Source organism: Pteropus vampyrus, unplaced genomic scaffold (assembly GCF_000151845.1).
Source record: "Pteropus vampyrus isolate Shadow unplaced genomic scaffold, Pvam_2.0 Scaffold7, whole genome shotgun sequence".
NCBI lineage: Eukaryota > Metazoa > Chordata > Mammalia > Chiroptera > Pteropodidae > Pteropus > Pteropus vampyrus.
In genome coordinates this window covers 13650770-13657390 of record NW_011888788.1, presented here as the reverse complement: position 1 = coordinate 13657390, position 6621 = coordinate 13650770, and the positions used below count along the sequence as shown (strand labels likewise).

Genomic DNA, 6621 nt, shown 5'->3' with positions numbered 1-6621 from the left:
AGAAAGTGGCAGAGGCAACACTCTGGGACTTTTGATCCCAGGCCTTAAGAGAACTGGCAGCTTCCACTTTTTCCCACTTTTGAGTTCAGCGGCCATGGTGTCCAGGCTGGACCACTGAGTGACTAGAGGTCACACAGAGACAGGCTCTGGAGGAAGAGAAGCCATCCTGTTCATTCCAGTCTTGACCCTGCTCCCAGCTGAATGCAGCCACAAAAGAACCACCCGGGTCAGCCTGGTCAACCCACAGAATCAGAAGAAATATTAAATAGTAATTTTGGGATGGTTTGCAATGCAGCAACAGATAACCAAAACACCAGCCATTGAACCAATAGACCAGGAAAGACTATCTGGTTAATGTTTCAAGACGAGTTCCACGGAACTCTATAGACGTTACACACTATCCCAACTTCTTTCCATCTTCACTGCTTTCTCCTAAGTCTAAACCACCCTCAACTACTGTCTGGACCACTGTTACTACCTCCTATTAGTCTCCCTGCTGCCTGCCATTTTTACCCCATCATCCATTCTCGATAGCCAGATTCTTCTTTCAAATCCTAATAAATTTGATGGAAATGTCTATGTGGCTTCCCACTGTGTTCATAATACAATTCAAACTCCTTGTCTGACCTGCAGGATCTGGCCTTTATTACACCTGTGGCCTCATCTCCACTTATCCCCTTCCTCTGGCATCACTGTTTCAGGTCCACACACCAAACTGACTCTTGCCTTAGGTCCTGGGCCTGGGCCTCTACCCTGAACCTTCCTCAGCCTGGCTCCTCCTTGTGGATCAGGACTTGGTTCAAGTGTTACCTCCACAGAAAGGCTGTCCTTAACTACCGCATCCAAAGTGGTGCCACTGCCCTCTGCTCCTCCACAGCACTCACCTTGTAGGAAGTGATCCTGTTTGTTTAGGGTATTAGTACTGTCATCTCCTTGCTCACAGATGGCAGCTCCATAAAGGAGGTGTGGGGGGACTTTATCTGTCTTAATTCACTGCAGTATCACCAGATAGAATTGTGCTCAGCACATATGAAGTACTCAACTTAGGTTAGTTAAATGACAAAATGGTGAGAAAAAAGCATCTCAAAGTCAAATAACTTCAGAAAATGTTAAATGAGCTTCTTCAAACTTCTGGTTCTAAACAAAATGGAGATCTAGGTGGGCCGCTGTGTCCCTTCCCCAAACCCAATCTGGGAGATGCCAAAAAGTGAGAGAGAAGATTGAACACAAAAGCTGTGAGAAAGCCCAAACGAGATCAAAGGTAACCGGGTACAGAGAAAAAGGCTCACCATGATGGGGAAGCTTCCTAGTTAGGCTACTTCCTCTGCTCTGGATAGATCCCTGTCAAGCAACTCTGCGACCAAGTATCAATTAGAGGGATGATATCAGAGTAGTGCTAGAGCCTTCTTGAGGTAGAGGGCAGACACCCTCAGGACAGCCCCTGAGTGTTCCATAATCCAAGCATTAAGAGCAGAGGGAGATAAAAAGGAGCATAGGGGCCAGATGTCCAAGGAGGTTCTGTGAGGTAAGGTTGCCTAATTATGAAAAAGGTGAGGATGAGAAGTGGTCGCCTGATTGTGGAGAAAGTGAGGATGGGAAGTGGTTGCCTGATCATGGTAAAGGTGATGATGGGAAGTGGTTGAGCCAAGAGCCTCTCATTTTATAAAAGTTGCCAAGAAGGTGACAAGGCAGGAACCAGGCTTTTGCCTGTCCCTCCAGGTGTATATTGCCAACAAAGGCAACTTATAACACTAAGGGAATATGCATTCACAGGGGAAAAAATCAAGAGGTAAATAAGGAGTGCAAAACAAAAGACAACCGAGTAAACAAACTGTACTGAAAAAAGGCAGAAATAATTTACCAGACAGAAAATAATTTTTAAAAAGCACAATAACTAGTCATCGGGAAAATGCAAATCAAAACTACAATGAGATATCACTTGATACCCACTGAGATGGCTGTAATCAAAAAGACAGGTAGTAAGTATTGGTAAAGATGTATGGAGAATTCAGAATCTTCATACAGCACTGGTGGTAATATAAGATAGTGCAGCCATTTTGGAAAACTGTCTGGCAGTTCTTCAAAAAGTTAAACATGTTGTTACCATTAAACTGAGAAATTCCACTCTAGGTATACACCCAAGAAAAATGAAAACATGTACACACAAAAACTTGTACACAAATGTTCACAGCAGCATAATTCATAATAGCCAAAAGCTGCAAACAACCCAATGTCCATCAACTGATGAATGGATAAAGTTTGGTATATCCGTATCATGGGATATTATTTAGCCATAAAAAGAAATGAAGTACTAACGTATGCTCCAACATGGATGAATCTTGAAAACATTATGCTAAGTGAAAGAAAGCAGTAAGAAAATATCACATATTATGTGATTCTATTTCATAAGATGTCCAGAATAGGCAAATCTATAGAGACAGAGAGTAGATTAATGGGGGCTAGGTGTGGGAGATTAGACGGCTAGAGTTGAGGGTTTCTTTTAAGGATGATGAAATGTTCTAAAATAGATTATGGTGACAGTTACACAATTCTGTGAATATATTAGAAACCACTGAATTGTACACTTTAAATGAGTGAATTATATGGTATATAAATTGTATCTCAATAAAGCTGTTTTTAAAAAGCATAATAAATAGGTTCCAAAGTAATGAAGGAGCCTGGAAACAGGAATGAGTAGTTATGAAGCATCTCTACATCATTATCAGATATTAAATGCATGATCACAGAAGTAAAGCACTCGATGAATGATGTTATTAGAGACAGGTTGAGTGTCTCTTCAAAAAGGCAAAGGAAGAAATAAAGAAGTAATGGTGTCAACATCTATATTAGGAGTCCAGAAGGCGAGGAAAAAAGTAAAGGAGGAATATATTTAAAGAAGCAATGATGAAGAATTTCCTAGATTAAAGCAGCATATAAAAGGACTTCCAGATTCCAGTCTGGTATATAAAGGGACTGGAAGTCATCACTGCATCCTAACAACTTTTCTTCAATCTGAGACTTGAGATCACAGGGCAAACCACTGCCCCCAAATTGGAGATGGACAGGCACATACAGAGAATCATAACTTATCGGAACAGAAACCCATGAACAGAAAGCTCTGCAAACAAGTGCCGGGTAAAAAAACCCAAACTGCAACTGACAAACTCCTGGACAAATTAGAGAGAAAAATCTCTGGCGGTAGGAGGGGTCCCGTATTTTTGTGAGTTTTACTTTCAAGACCTCTACCAGGTTTTCCTAAGGATGAAAGAAAAATCCCCCCATGCCTCTGACAAGGGGAAGGGGAAAGTAGCCATTTTGAAGTACAGCACAGTACAGTGTATTCTTTTCAACAAGACCTGCCTTCAAGAGAAACCATTTTGCTAGAGCCTAATCTTTTGTTTTTTTTAAATAGCTTATTAGAAACCTTTTTTCCCCAATTTTATTGAGAAACAACTGACACATATCACTGCATGAGATTAAGGTGTACGGCATGACGGTTTGATATATATTTATTGTGAAATTATTACCACAATAGGTTCGGCTAACATCCATCTTCTCACATCAATACAATTAAAAAAACAGAAGGAAAAAATATTTCTCCTGGTGATAAGAACTCTTAAGATTTATTCTGTTAACAACTTCCTATACACCACTCAGCAGTGTTAGCTGCAGTCATCATGCTGCACGTCACATTCCTAGGATTTATTTATCTTACACCTGGAAGTCTATACCTTTTGACCACCTTCCTCCAATTCTCTTCCTCCCATCTCCCACCACTGGTAACCACAAATCTGATTTTTTTCTACGAGTTTTTTAATACCTCATGTAAGCGAGATCATACAGTATTTGTCCTCGTCTGACTTGGAAGGCTTCGCAGATTTGTATTATCACCATTGCACAGAGGCCATGCTAATCTCTGTGTCTTTCCAATTTTCGTATTTTATGCTGCCGAAGTGAGCACACTGGGGTTTTATCAGAGTCTAACCAACTCCAGCTCCCTCTAGCCATCCTGTCCTCCTTAACTGGGGAGGAAGAACTCAGAAGCACTTATGACTGTCACAGCCGAGGGGCACATGCTCACTCAAAGACAGGTAAAAGCTGTGTGCAAAGCATTAAGATCCCCAACTTCCACCTCGACTCCCTGCTGCTGAAGTCCAGAGATCTGACCTCTCAGATGAAACGTTAACTGGGGCTCTGGATAGGGTAGCTCACATAGCACTGATGTGTGAGCACTGTACAAGCTAAAGGCCAAGTTCCCCTTTCCCCACGTGGCAACCAGGGTTCTGAGACTGGAACACTCCTCTGTGGGGACTGTGATAAGAGAGACCTCAAGGAAGAAACACTGCAGATCTTCCTGAGGACTCACCTACACAATGGGGCTGTGTATAGAATTCCAGGTTCGACCTCATTTTCCCTCAGAATTTAAAAGCACTGCTCCATTATCTATTTGCTTCCAGTACTGTTGTCAAATTGGCTCTCAGCTTTAACCAATGCTGGCTTAGGATTCTGGCTTTAAGTTCAAAGCCTTTTCAGATATGGAAAGTCTCAAATTTTACTTCCCAGGCAGCTTTCCTCAGGAAGCTACTAAGGATGTGCTCTATCAAAACAGAAAGTAAACCTATAAAAAGTAAAGATGGGTCTCAGGAAACAGGAGAGTCAATACAGAGGGGGGCAAATATATCTCCAGTGAGGGGTGATCGCAACACCACTGAGTATCATAAACAAAGGGCAGCCAGTAGAGTGACAAGTGTGACACAAGGGGCAGACACACTGAAGCTATCATCCTTGTCATCACTGGACCATCTTTTAACCCTAAGAAGTTGTGGCCCGGAGTCTCACCTGTGCCCTGCTTGGCTTCATTCACCATGTACTCTGACACTCTACTCCCTCCATGCCTGCTTGCTGTTATCAGCTGAGGACACTCCCCCCCACAAATAACTGCTCTGGCCTCCAGCAAGCTGGAGGGAAGCATGTTAGCCCAGAGTCAGGAAATATAGTGAACCCCATTCCCCAGCTCAGACTCCTGCCACACTGCCTGGCATACATTGCAGCCTGACCTGATGCTCAGACAGTGGTAAGCCTTATGTTTCCCAGGACTCTCTAATGACCTTGACCACTGACTTCTCCAGGAGGGGCTCATGAAAGTTGCAGCCAAAACATGACTATATCAATTTCCTGGGGCTGATATGTCAACATTCCACAAACTGAGTGACTTAAAACAACAGAAATTTATTCCCTCACAGTTCTAGAGGGTAGAAGTCAAAAATCAAGGTGCCATGCTGTCTCTGAATGCTCTGGGGGATAATTTATCCCAGGCCTTTCTCTTGGCTTCTGGGGCTGCTGGCAATCATTGGTGTTTCTTGGCTTGCAGACGCATCACTCTGTCTTGGTCATCACATGGCATTCTCCCTGTGTATCTGTCTCTGTGTCTCTTCTCTCTGAAAGGGTACTGGTCATACTGCATTAAGGGCCCACCCATTTTCAGTATGACCTGGTCTTAACTAATTATATCTGCAAGAGGCTTTTTCCGAATAATGTCACATTTGTGGGTACTAGGGGTTAGGACTTCAATATGTCCTTTTGTGGGACACAATTCAATCTACAACAATGACCCACAAAGACTGTATAGCTTATCTTCTAGAAACCTTCATCTAAGAGGCAATTTCCTTACATAGCTAGATATGTACTTCCTACTTCATTTTTTTAAACTAAAAACATATTGTGTAGGGATATAGACATTAATAAAGCAGAGGAATTAACACCAAATGTCAGAGAATGGCTCCCTCCAGGGATAGCACGTAGTGCACCCAAGGACTTCTCAGTCGTTTGTAATACTATTTCTTAACCCAGGAACTAGAAGCACAAGATTTTATTAATTTTATTAATCTCTAAGCTATACTCATAAGTTCTATGCATTATTCTATGGGTATGACACATTTCATAATTAAAAAAATAAAGTATAAGAGACTGGGCAAAATGGCATAGATGATGGAGGCTTTGTTCATCTGTTCTTATGACCACATCAAAGGTGCAATGGAAATGAAGAGCAATCAGCAAGCAGAGTCACCTGGGGTCTAGATGAACAGAAGCTCTAAAACTAGGGAGAGAAATAAGAAATCGCCCTGCAACAGTAGGAGGTAGGAGGGGGCGAAGACACGAGGCTGCTCAGTCCCAAGTGGCTGAGTGGGACAGAGGCTACGGCAGCTGCAGACATTCCTCTTAAAGGGGCCGTGTCCACTAGAGGACTCTCACGGTAATGGACTCGCTCATTCTGAGCATTAGCACTGGGTCTGCTGCTCTGGGGGGCACCAGAAATTTACAGGGAGACACTGAGTTGTTGGAGCGAGGGCCAGAGGCAAGGCTTTCTCCCTGGCAGAAGTTCAGGCAGTATCTATTGTTCCTCTGTTGAGCCCTCCCCCTCCCAGTGTGCAAACATATGGCTGCCATAGCTGAGACTTCACCAGTCTGGATAACAAAGGTCACTCCGCCCAGAGGATTCCCTGAAGCTCCGCCTCCTTGAACTCATGACCCCACTCAAGCCACATCCAGGTGTGTCCTTGGCAAGTCAGGTGCTCCTTGCTGAGCACCTCCAAGACTCACACTGATGAAAGCTGGCCTCCG

At 43.2% G+C, this 6621-nt stretch overlaps 1 protein-coding gene and 1 non-coding gene across 4 annotated transcripts in view; both read right to left on the bottom strand.

The window, feature by feature from the left end:
• KAT14 (lysine acetyltransferase 14) overlaps positions 1 to 6621 on the bottom strand; it is a 30209-nt gene that overhangs the window by 7839 nt on the left and 15749 nt on the right. The window lies entirely within an intron of this gene.
• LOC111746875 lies at positions 3856 to 3962 on the bottom strand. The gene has a single exon (XR_002783292.1). It is a non-coding gene; the product is annotated as a U6 spliceosomal RNA (small nuclear RNA).